Genomic DNA, 11,590 nt, shown 5'->3' with positions numbered 1-11,590 from the left:
TAGATTCCACTTCACACCAGTCAGAATGGCCAACATCAAAAAACTCAGGTGAAATCAGATAGTGGTGAAGATGTGAAGAAAGAAGAACTCTCTTCCATTGCTGGTGGGATTGCAAGCTGGTACAACCACTTTGGAAATCAGTTTGGTGGCTCCTCAGAAAATTGGACATAGTACTACATAAGGACCCAGCCATACCACTCCTGGGCATATAGCCAGAAAATGCTCCAACATGTGATAAGGACACATTCTCCACTATATTTATAGCAGCCATATTTATAATAGCCAGAAGCTAGATACAACCCACATGTCCCTCAATGGATATATATAATGCAGTACATTTACACAATGGAATACTACTCAGCTGTTAGAAACAATGTCTTCCTGAAATTCATAGGCAAATGGATAAATGTAGAAAATATCATTATGAGGTAACTCAGTCACAAAATACCACACATGGTAAGTACTCACTGATGGGTAGGTAAAAGGCAAAGAGTGTGGAATACCCACAGTACAACTCACGGACCACATGAAGTTCAAGGGGAAGGAAGACCAAAATGTGGATGCTTCAGTCCTACTGAGAAGGAACAAAATAAGTGAAGTATAAGGTGGGAGGGACTTGAGAGAAAGAGAAGAGGGGGAGGAGAAAATAGTGGCAGGATCAGGTATGGGAGAAGATGGAGGAGATGTAGAGAGGGTCAGAAAATTAAACAGAGTTGTGCAGCAATGGGGGGTGGGCAACTGGGGTAGCAACCAGAACGTCTCAGATTCGAGGAAAGCAAGAGCCTCCCAGGACCATACAGGGATGATATTAGTTGAAATAGCCCACAAAGTGGAGGGATAATGTGTTGAGACCATATCCAGAGGTTAGGCATGACCCTCCAATTGAGGATGGGGCCACCCATGCATCTCCAAAATTTTAATCCAGAATTGCTCTTATCAAAAGGAAATACAGGGAAAATGAGTGGAGCAGAGACTGAAGGAAAGGCTATCCAGAGACTGCCCCACCTGGGGTTCCATCCCACATGCAGACACCATACCCAGACACTATTGTGGCTTCCAAGAAGTGCTTGCTGACAGAATGCTGATACAGCTGTCTCCTGAGAGGCTCTGCCAGAACTTTACCAATACAGTTGTAGATGGTTGAATCCAGGCCTCAGACTGAGCACAGGGACCCCAATGGAAGAGTTAGGAGAAATACTAAAGGAGCTGAAGGAGCATTATCTGGTAACAGTGGGAGGGAAGCCCCTTGGTCCTGTGAAGTTTTGATACCCCAGTATACAGGAGAGCTAGGGCAGTGGGAAGGTGGGTGGAGGAGCACCCTCATAGAAATAGGGCAAAGAGTGATGGGATGGGGGTTTTCAGAGGGGAAACCAGGAAAGGGGATAACATTTGAAATGTAAATATATAAAATAAAACATACTATGTAAAGAAAATTAAATGGTGATGTTAATAAGTAAAAATAAAAAGGCCAGCCAGAGACTGCCCCACCTGGGGATCCATCCATATATGGTCACCAGACCCAGGCATTATTGTGGATGACAAGAAGTGCTTGTTGACATAAGCCTGATATAGCTATCTCCAGAGAGGCTCTGCCAGAGCCTGACAAATACAGAGGTGGGTGCTATCAGCCAACCATTCATTGTACTGAGCACAGAGCCCACAATGGAGGATTTAGAGAAAGGACTGAAGGAGTTGAAGGGGTTTGCAGCTGCATAGGAGCAACAACAATATCAATCAGCCAGAACTCCCAGAGCTCCCAGGGTCTAAACCACCAACCAAAGAGTATACATGGAGGGACCCATGGCTCCAGCTGCATATGCAGCAAAGGATGGCCTTGTCATATATCAATGGGAGGAGAGGCCTTTGGTCCTGTGAATGCTTGATGCCTGCTCCAGAGTAGAGGAATGGCAAGACAGTGAAGCAGGAGTGGGTAGGTGGGTGAGTAGGAGGAGGGGGAGGGAGGAGGGGGAGAGGGGGTTTGGAGGGGAATCCAGGAAAGAGGATAACATTTGAAATGTAAATAAAGAAAATATCTAATATATAAAAAAATAACTTCCTGGTATTAGTATAGGGACAGACAGGTAGATTAATGGAATTGAGTGGAAGACCAAGAAGTAAACCCAGAAACCTATGGATATTTGATTTTTTGAAACAAACAAACAAACAAACAAACAAACACCAAAAGCCAAAATCATACAACAGAAAAAAAGTGTCTTCTACAACTGATGCTGGTCTAACTGGATGTCTGCATGTAGAAGACTACAAATAGAACCATATTAATGACCCTGAACAAAACTCAAGTCTAAGTGGATCAAATACCTCAAAATAAAATCTGATACACAAAATCTCATAGAATAATAAGTATGTGTTGCTACAGGAGAAATTTCAGAAGAGAACATCATTAGCTCAGGTTCTAAGATCAAAAATTGATAAATGGGATCTTATGGAACTGAACAGCTTCTATAAGGCAAAGAGTACTGTCAATAGGACAAAACAATAACCAAAAGATGGGCAAGAGATCTTCACTAACTGTATACCTGACAGAGGGCTAACATCTATAATACATAAAGAACTCAAGAATTTTGACTCCAACAAACCAAACAACCCAGTTAAAAATGGGTTACAAAGCTAAACAGAGAACTCTTAACAGAGGAACCTTGAATGGCTGAGAAGGACTTAAAGAAATGTTCAACATTTTTAGTCATCAGGAAAATATATCTTACTCCAATCAAAATGGCTAAGATCAAAGAATCAAGCAACAGCATATGCTGGCATGGGTGTGGAACAAGGGGAACATCCCCATTGGCAGTGAGAGCACAAACTTGTACAACCTTTCTGGAAATCAATCTGGCAGTTTCTTAGAAAATTGGAAATAGTTCAAACTGAAGACAGAGCTATACTGCTCCTGGGCATATACCTAAAAGACGCTCTCCATACCACAAAGACAAGTGTTCTATTATGCGCATAGCCAGAAACTGAAAACAATCTAGATGTCCCACAACTGAAGAATTGATAAAGAAAATGTGGTTCATTTACACAATGGAATAATATTCAGCTATTAAAAACAAGGACATCATGAATTTTGCGTGCAAATGGATAGAACTAAAACATATCATCGTGAATGAGGTAACACAGACCCAAAAGGAAATGCATGATATACACTTACTTATAAGTGAATCTTAGACATATATACATGGTTACAGAATACCCATGTATACTCCATGGACCCAAAGAAGCTAAACAAGAAAGATGAGCTAAGTGAGGATGCTTGGATTTCACTTAGAAGCAGGAATAAAAATGCTGTCTTTTTTCCACTGGATGTTTTTAGCTCCTTTGTCAAATAACAAGTGACCATAGATCTGTGGGTTCATTTATGTGTTTTTAATTCCATTCCATTGATCTTCCTGCCTGTCTCTGTACCAATACCATCCAGTTTTTATCACTATTGCTCTGTAATATAGCTTGAGGTAAGGGATGATGATTTCCCCAGAAGTTCTTTGAGGGTTGAGAATAGTTTTGATATCCTGGGATTTTATTAATCCAAATGAATTTGCAAATTGCTATTTCTAACTCTATGAAAAATTAAGTTGGAATTTTGATGGGGATTGCATTGAATCTGTAGATTACTTTTGGCAAGATGGCTATTTTACTATATTAACCCTGCCAATCCATGAGCATGGGAGATCTTTCCGTGTTCTGAGGTCTTCTTTGATTTCTTTCTTCAGACACTTAAAGCTCTTCTCATACATATCTTTCACTTGCTTTGTTAGAGTCACCCCAAGGTATATAATATTATTTGTGACTATTGTGAAGGGTGTCATTTCCCTAATTTCTTTCTCATCCTGTTTATCCTTTGAGTAGAGGAAGGCTACTGATTTGTTTGAGTTAATTTTATATCCATTCCCTTTGCTGAAGTTGTTTATCTGTTTTAGGAGTTCTCTGGTGGTATTTTTGGGGTCACTTAAGTATATGATCATATCTTCTGCTAATAGTGATATTTTGACTTCTTCCTTTCCAATTTATATCCCTTTGACCTACTTTTGTAGTCTAATTGCTCTAGCTAGAACTTCAACTACTATATTGGATAGGGAAAGAGAGGGAAGCTTTATCTAATCCCTTATTTCAGTGGGATTGCTTCAAGTTTTCTCTCCATTTAGTTTGATGTTGGCTACTGTTTGTTGTATATTGCTTTTACTATGCTTAGGTATGGGCCTTGAATTCCTGATTTTTCCAAGACATGAAAGGATGCTGAATTTTGCCAAATGCTTTTCAACATCTAATGAGATGATCTGTGGTTTTTTTCTTTATGTTTGTTTATGTAGTGGATTATGATGATGGATTTCTGTATATTGAACCATTTCTGTGTCCCTGGGATGAAGGCTACTTGATCATGGTGAATGAGCATTTTGATGTGTTCTTGGGATTGGTTGGCAACAATTTTATTGTGTATTTTACATCAATTTTCATAAGGGAAATTGTTCTGAAGTTCTCTTTGGTTATTGTTAGGGTTAGGTATAAATGTTATTGTGGCTTCATAGAAAGAATTGGGTAGTGTTCCTTCTGTTTATATTTTGTGGAATAGTTTGAAAAATATTGGTTTTAAATCTTCTTTGAAGGTCTGATAGAATTCTCCACTAAACCCATTTGGTCCTGTGCTTTTTGGTTTGGAAACTATTAATTACTGCTTCTATTTATTTAGGGGTTGTGGGACTGTTTAGATTGTTTATCTGAACCTGTTTTAGGAGCTGAAAACATCCAGTGGAAAAAAATGACAACATTTTTGTTAAAATGATACTGAATCAACTGGAGGTCAGGATGTAGAAAAATGCAAATTGACCCATTTTATCTCCTTGTACAAAGCTCAAGTCCAACTGGATGATGGTCCTCCACATAAAACAAGATACACTGAAACTTATAGAGGAAAAAGTGGGGAAGAGCCTCGAACACATGGGCACAGGGGAAAATTTTCTGAACAGAACACCAATGGCTTATAGTCTAAGATCAGGAATCAACAAATGGGACCTCATAAAATTGCAAAGCTTCTGTAATACAATGGACACTGTCAATAGGCCAAAATGGCAACCAACAGACTGGGGAAAGATCTTTACCAATCCTACATCCAATAGACGGCTAATATACAATACATACAAAGGACACAAGAAGCTAGACTCCAGAGAACCAAATAACCCTATTTTAAAAATGGGGTAAACAAAGAATTTTCTACTGAGGAATATCAAATGGCTGGGAAGCACCTAAATATTGTTCAATAAACTTAGTTATTAGGGAAATGCAAAACAACTCTGAGATTTCATCTCACCCCAGTCAGAATGGCTAAATTAAAAACTTAGGTGACAACAGATGCTGATAAGGATGTGGAGAAAGGAACTCTCCTCCATTGGTGGTGGGATTGCAAGCTGGTACAACCACTCTGGAAATCAGTTTGGTGCTTCCTCAGAAGTTGGATATAGCACTTCCTGAGCCACCCCCCTCCCCCCTTTACCACTCCTGGGCATATACCCAGAAGAATAGCCATGGCTTTTCGCATGTATGTGGCCATATGCACACCGTTATGCTATCTGATCATCATGAGCCCACGGATGTGCCTGCTGATATTAGTTGCTGCTTGGATCATTGGCCTCATCCATTCATCAAACCAGTTGTTTTTGTTATAAACTTGCCATTCTGTGGCCCTAATATACTAGACAGCTTTTACTGTGACATACCACAACTCATCAAGCTTGCGTGCACAGATACTTATAAACTGGAGTTCATGATAACTGCCAATAGTAGGTTCATTTCCTTGATTGATTTCTTTTTACTTATTGTCTCCTACGTCTTTCTCCTCACCACTGTCCAGAAGCAGTCCTCAGGATGTTCATCCAGGGCCCTTTCTAATCTGTTGGCTCATATTACAGTAATTTTGTTTTTTGGCCCATTAATTTTTTTCTGTGTATGGCCTGCTTCTTCAACACATGTAGATAAATTTCTAGCTATATTTGATGCAGTTTTGACTCCCTTTCTAAATCCAGTTATCTATACATTGAGGAACAGAGATATGAAGATCGCCATCAGGAAAGTGTTTTGTCAGTGCCTGGCCTTTAGAAAATCAATGTAGATGACTCGGTGGAGACATAACATTCCCAAGTGAGTACTGGAAGTTCATAACAGTCAATCCCCTTAAAGGTTTCGTGTTAGAGATCCTTTGAATGCATTCAGGCAATCACCTCCTGTCAGGTGAGTCTATTTTGTGTCTATGAAATAGAGTAATGTTTCCACGAAGAAAAAGAAGGTATTTCTATTAACAGATAGGAATCAAATATTTTATTAAATTTTTAATCCTTAAATAACTGTGCCAATAATTACTTTTGTATTTATAACAAAGATGATTTTTGTTGTAGCAATAGCTGTACCAGTTTCAAGCTGTTCTGCTATCAGTGTGATTCTTCCTTTAATTCGAAGATATTTATTAATTTTAAAATAAGACAAGTAGACAATTTGGTGATAAAGATAAACTGCTGAAAAATCTGAAACTATTCATGTGTAATTCTTTATTTTATTTATTTTAAAAATTTATTTTTTAATAAAACCCCAACCCTTCACATGCCCATCCTCTCTCTCAAATTAATGGTCCTTTTTCCTATATTGTTGTTACATATATATAAATGAATAAATATGTACATATAATCTGCTGAGCCTGTCTAGTATTTCTCATTTGTATGATTTTAGAGTGACAATTTGGTTTTGGATAACCAGTTAGCTTTCTCATTCTTTTGGAAGACTGATCCTCAGCAATCAACAATTGTCTTTAGCTCTAAGTTTAGGGATGCAGTCTTGTGAGACTCCCCATCCATGTTAACACATCAGTTGGTACTGTTATTATTTAGGCCTTGTTTAGGCAATCCTATAGTGGAGCTTATGGATCCAGTTTTTCTGCCAAATATTGGAGGCATACAGCACTGGACTCCATGCTCCTCTCTCCTTTGCAATCATTTTGACACCACTTTATTGATGTTCCCTCAGCCTTAGGTGTAGGAGTTGTGTTGTAGATATCTCAACTTGGGGATCCCATGTTTTTGGTTAATTTGTTTTGTTTTGTTTTTCCTGCATTTTGTCAGGTTGTGGCTTTCAGTGATGGCTTCCATCTGCTGCCAAAAGTAAGGTTTTTGTTGTTGTTGTTGTTATTGTTTTTTTGGGTTTTTTTTGTTTTTGTTTTTGTTTTTGTTTTTGTTTTTGTTATTGTTTTTGATGAGAGGTAAGAGTTACAATTGCCTGTGGCTCTAAGGATACGGGTTAAGAGTGTAATTACCGATTACTTTGGCTTTGGGAATGGGGAATAGTATGTTCTCCTCTGGGGTGATGACCTAATTACTGACAGGTAGTTCGCTAGGTTTACAATAGCAGGCATGTACTCCCACCTATTGAGTGGGACTTAACTCTAGTTAGCTGTTAGTTACCATCGAGATCTAAACACCACAATTTCACCTATGAGGATACCTTGTTGTACTGGTACTCACGTGAATCATGGATGTCACAGCTATCTATAAGCGTGGGTAGTACTATTTGCTACTTTTTTTCCTTTTGGAAGCCTTCATAGCACCTTCTGGTGTGTGTGTGTGTGTGTGTGTGTGTGTGTGTGTGTGTTTTAATATTAGAAAACAAAATAATATGATTCTTTGTAGTGTTTATAAACATCCTTAGTGTTACTTGTTCCTTTTCCTTTTACCTTCCTCGGTTAAGTATCCTGTTCCCAAATTTTCTGTTCATAGCATCTGTAGTCATTACCTTTTCTTGAGGTCATACAAAATGGTTTATTCATTACTTGTTTAATCCCACATTAATTTCCCCCCAGTTTTCCTTGGTGATCTTGACCTTATAAGTGATCAGAAACAGGCAACAACTTTTAATGTTTTTGATCATTTACTTACTAAGTCACATATCTTGATTTTATACTTTTCCATTTGTTGTAGACTTTTTTATATAATATTTTTCATTAAATAGGACAGATGTTGGAAGATGTTCTGCAAAAGGCTAGATTGTAATTAAGTTTGGTTTTGTAAGTACTAAAGTTTTATTATTATCTTTTAATAATTTTATTGAAATATTTTCTAATTTATTGGTTACAAAGAAAAGATGTAGACCATTTACAGAATTTAGTAGGTACTATTTTTAGTAAACTCACAAAATCATATAACCAGTATCATCAATCAGTTTTAGAATTCCTCTCTTATGCATGTAAGATCTCAAGACTGTTTACTATTAATTCACATTTGCTTTTTCTCCTCAGTCCAGGAGGTCTTTGACTCTAAACAAAGAATATACTTTCATTTTTAAACTTGTTTTATTTTTTTAATAGAAAAAAATTTTCATTTGGTGTATTCTGATTTCACCTCACCTAACTCCTTCAGATTCAATTAACCTTCACCAGCCAAGATCCATGCTTTGTTTTTTTTTTCTGGTTTTAGAAAAGAAGCAACCACGCAAACAACAATCCAAGCACACAAGGATAGCAAAACTGGAAAACAGAGATATACATACACACATACACACAAACACACACCCCAGAACATAAAACCACAAAATTGGAAACCATAATATACAAGCAAATGCTCACTAAGAAAAAATGCCAAGCAAAGAAATACAAGACATAAAGATCAATAAAAATATAATCAAGTTCATTGTGTGTTGGTCATCTGTTGTTTTATGACATGGGGCCTGCCTTAAGGATGGTTAATATATCTAGTGATACTCCATTGGAGAAAACTAAATTTTCACTTGTAAGCAGATGTTAATTAGTGATAGATTTTTGGTTAGTGGCATCACTGGCTACTCACTTCAGGCTGTTCCTCACTACCCTTGAGTCTCCAGTTCTGCCTCCCTTTATTGTGTCATCTTGGACAGGACATGTTCTCCCCATACCCCTAGTCTGTGTGGGCCCAGTCTGGTGGTCATCAAAGGCTCACTCTTCACCTGGCCTGCCAAAATGATCCCATTTGAGGGTCCTCTGTCTCAGACTCACTCTTGTCTGGGGCCCAAGTAAGGTTCTTCTAGTCTCTAGTTTTTGTTTCCATCCAGGCCTGCCTGGTGCCAGACTTGTGGTTGTTTCAGGCTTGCTTTTTTCAGGGAATGCTATACTAGTATCATTTAGATGTTCATAGGTCAGAACAAAGAGCATAGACATAGCCTCTCTCTTCTCTGCCACCTACTGACACACATGTGGCATAGCAGCTACATCTGCAATGCCTCTAAGATACAGAATACTTGGTAGGTTTTTGTTTGTTTTCCAGACTTTCAGTCTTTTTACATTATTATTATTATTAATTATTACTATTATTTATTCAATGATCTTATTTTACAGTCTAGTCATTATCTCCCTCCTGGTATGTCCTCCAACTGTTCTTCATCCCATTCCTCTTCCCGAGATGATGTCCCCATGCCCCACCCCCACAGAGCAGATCTCCCCACTTACTGGGGCATCAAGTCTTTCAAGGGTAAGGCCTGTCTTCTCTCACTGAGGCCAGACCAGGCAGTCCTCTACTGAATATGTGTCAGATAGTGTATGTTGCTCGGTTGGTTACTCAATGTCTGAGAGATCTTGGAGGTCCAGGTTAGTTGAGACTGCTGCTTTTCCTATGGGGTGGTCATTATCCTCAGCATCTTCCAGCCTTTCCCTGATTCAGCCACAGGTGTACCTAGCTTCTGTCCATTGGTTGGGTGTAAGTATCTGCATCTGACTCTTTCTGCTGCTCTTTGGGCCTCTCAGAGAACAGCCATGCTAGGCTTATTTCAATAAGCACACCATACCATCCGTAATAATGTCAGGTCTTGGAGACTCTCCTTGAGATGGATCCCAGTTTGGGTTTGTCACTAAACCTCCTTTCTCCCACTCTTCTCCACTTTTTGTCCCTGTAGTTATTTCAGACAGGGACAATTCTGGGTCAGAGTTTTTGACTGTGGAATGGCAAGTCCATCATTCTATTTGATGCCCTATTTTTTACTGCAAGTGAACACTACAAGTTCCCTCTCCCCACTGTTGGCCATTTCAACTTAGGTTCCTACCTTTGAGTCCTGAGAGTCTCTTATCTCCCAGGTCAATGGTACATTATAGAGCCCTCCCTTCTACCTCCTGAGCTTGGCTGTTTCCATTCTTTCTGCTGACCCTCAGGGTTTCAGTCTTGTTTTCCCCTCCCAATACCTGATCACATTCCTCTTTTTCCCCTCCCTGCCCATCTCCAACTCAGGTCCCTCCCTTCCCCTAATTGCTTTCTTCTCCTTCCCAAGTGGCATTGAGACATCCTTACTTGGGCCCTTCAGCTTGTTAACCTTCTTGAGTTCTGTGGATTGTGTCCTGAGTATTCTGTACTTATTTGGCTAATATCCACTTATTAGTGAGTGCATACCATGCATGTCCCTTTGGGTCTGAGTTACATTACTCAGGATGATATTTTCTAGTTCCATCCATTTGCTTGCAAAACACATGATGTCCTCCTTTTTAATAGCTGAGTAATATTCTATTGTATAAATGGACCACATTTTCTGTATCCATTATCTTTTATGAGGCATCTGGTTTGTTTTCAGCTTCTGGCTTTCACAAATAAGGCCACTCACTATGAACATAGTGTCACATATGGCCCTGTGGCATGGTGGAGGATCTTTTGAATATATTCCCAAGAGTTGTATTGCTATCTTCAGGTAGATCTAGTTCCAATTTTCTGAGGAACCTCAAGATTGATTTCCAGAATGGTTTTACAAGTTTGCAATCCCACTAGCAATGGAGGAGTGTTCTTCTTTCTCCACATCTGTGCCAAAATGTGCTGTCACTTGAGGTTTTGATCCTAGACATTCTGGTTGGTGTAAAGTAGAATCTCAGGGTTGTTTTAATTTGAATTTCTCTGATCACTAAAGACTTTGAACATTTCTTTAAGTGTTTCTCAGACATTCAAGATTCCTGTCTGTCAATTCTCAGTTTAGTTTTCTATAGCCCATTTTTTGATGGGATTGTTTGGTTTTTGGGTGGTTAGCTTGGGTTCTTTAGAATATTTTAGATATTTGCCCTCTATGATATATGGAGTGAGTGAAGATATTTTTCCCCAATCTATAGGTTGCCTATTTGTCTTATTGACTATGTCCTTTGTCTTACAGAAGTTTTCCAGTTTCATGATATTCCTTTCATCAGTTCTTGATCTTGGAGCCTCAGCCATTGGAGTTCTATTTAGGAAATTTACCCATGTGCCAATGAGTTCAGGCACTTTCCCACTTTCACTTCTATTAGGTTCGGTGTATCTGGTTTTATGTTGAGGTCCTTGATCAACTTGGACTTAAGCTTTGTGTGAGGCCAAATATAGATCTATTCTCATTTCCCTACATACAGACTGCCAGTTAGAACAGCACCATTTATTGAAGATGCTTTCTTTTTTCCATTGTATATTGTTGACTTTTTGTCAAAGATCAAGTGTCAATATGTGAGTGGTTTTATTTCTGGATCTTCAATTCTACTACATTGATCAATTTGTCTGCCTCTGTACCAATACCATGCAGTTTTTGTTTGTTTTTATCACTATTGCTCTACAGAGTATAGCTTGATCTCATGGAT

At 38.7% G+C, this 11,590-nt stretch overlaps 1 non-coding gene and 1 pseudogene across 1 annotated transcript; one reads left to right on the top strand and one right to left on the bottom strand.

Annotated features, from left to right (window-relative positions):
• The first annotated feature begins 3,121 nt into the window (after nt 1-3,121).
• Nucleotides 3,122-6,115, top strand: LOC127684885 (olfactory receptor 4F15-like; annotated as a pseudogene).
• Nucleotides 6,116-9,122: 3,007 nt separating this feature from the next.
• LOC127686560 (small nucleolar RNA SNORA17) lies at nt 9,123-9,254 on the bottom strand. The gene has a single exon (XR_007978175.1). It is a non-coding gene; the product is annotated as a small nucleolar RNA SNORA17 (small nucleolar RNA).
• Nucleotides 9,255-11,590: the final 2,336 nt, after the last annotated feature.

Source organism: Apodemus sylvaticus, chromosome 5 (assembly GCF_947179515.1).
Source record: "Apodemus sylvaticus chromosome 5, mApoSyl1.1, whole genome shotgun sequence".
In the NCBI taxonomy this organism is placed as follows: Eukaryota; Metazoa; Chordata; class Mammalia; order Rodentia; family Muridae; genus Apodemus; species Apodemus sylvaticus.
The sequence above is the reverse complement of the archived record's forward strand: the minus strand, read 5'-3'. Positions and strand labels throughout refer to the sequence as shown.